Source organism: Sinocyclocheilus anshuiensis, unplaced genomic scaffold (assembly GCF_001515605.1).
Source record: "Sinocyclocheilus anshuiensis isolate Anshui unplaced genomic scaffold, SAMN03320099.WGS_v1.1 scaffold1207, whole genome shotgun sequence".
Taxonomy (NCBI): domain Eukaryota; kingdom Metazoa; phylum Chordata; class Actinopteri; order Cypriniformes; family Cyprinidae; genus Sinocyclocheilus; species Sinocyclocheilus anshuiensis.
Window position 1 is genome coordinate 58,118 of NW_015539914.1, and position 468 is coordinate 58,585.

The following is a 468-nucleotide window of genomic DNA, read 5'->3' on the forward strand; positions in this document are numbered from 1 at the left end:
AAAATATGGCAAGAATACTGGGACATAACTGATACTGGACGACATCTGTATAACATACAAAAACAAGTAGGCTTAAATAGTATTAGGCAGAGCAGGAATCCAAAGGAAGGAAAGATAATTACACGTCTTAGAATAGGTCATGCTGGTTTGAATTTTACATTACAGAGAATAGGAAAACACCCCACTGGTCTTTGCAACCACTGCAACACACAAGAGACAGTAAAACATATTTTATTAGATTGTAAAAGGTATGAAGAAGAAAGAAGGGAGTTAGAAACACAAGTTGGAAAACAAAACATGACAGTGGGAAATCTGCTAGGAAAAACAATGTCTAGGGAAATACATAGTCTCCTAATGAATTATTTGAAAAATACTGGGATAAGTGAAAGAATTTGATGGAGATATATAGGGGGGAAGGAGAAGGTATATATGTGTGTATATATATATATATGTATAAATTGTTTTTTT